Source organism: Sinocyclocheilus anshuiensis, unplaced genomic scaffold, assembly GCF_001515605.1.
Source record: "Sinocyclocheilus anshuiensis isolate Anshui unplaced genomic scaffold, SAMN03320099.WGS_v1.1 scaffold663, whole genome shotgun sequence".
NCBI classification, from domain to species: domain Eukaryota; kingdom Metazoa; phylum Chordata; class Actinopteri; order Cypriniformes; family Cyprinidae; genus Sinocyclocheilus; species Sinocyclocheilus anshuiensis.
In genome coordinates, this window is record NW_015551028.1 from 95,486 (window position 1) to 95,757 (window position 272).

Consider the following 272-nt stretch of genomic DNA (forward strand, 5'->3'; position numbering starts at 1 on the left):
GTCTCTGTGATCTGATCAGCGAGTTTCTGTAAAGCTGAGCTCACATATGCTTGCGGAGGAATGTAAACACTTACGAGAATGAACGAGCAAAACTCCTGCGGCGAATAGAAAGGCTTACAGTTAATGAAAAGTGCTTCTATATTGGGACAGCACATCTTCTTTAACTCTGTTACATCTGTACACCACCTTTCGTTGATGTAAAAGCATGTCCCGCTGCCGCGCGATTTCCCCGTTGATTTTGCGTCACGGTCTGCTCTAAACAGCTGAAAGCC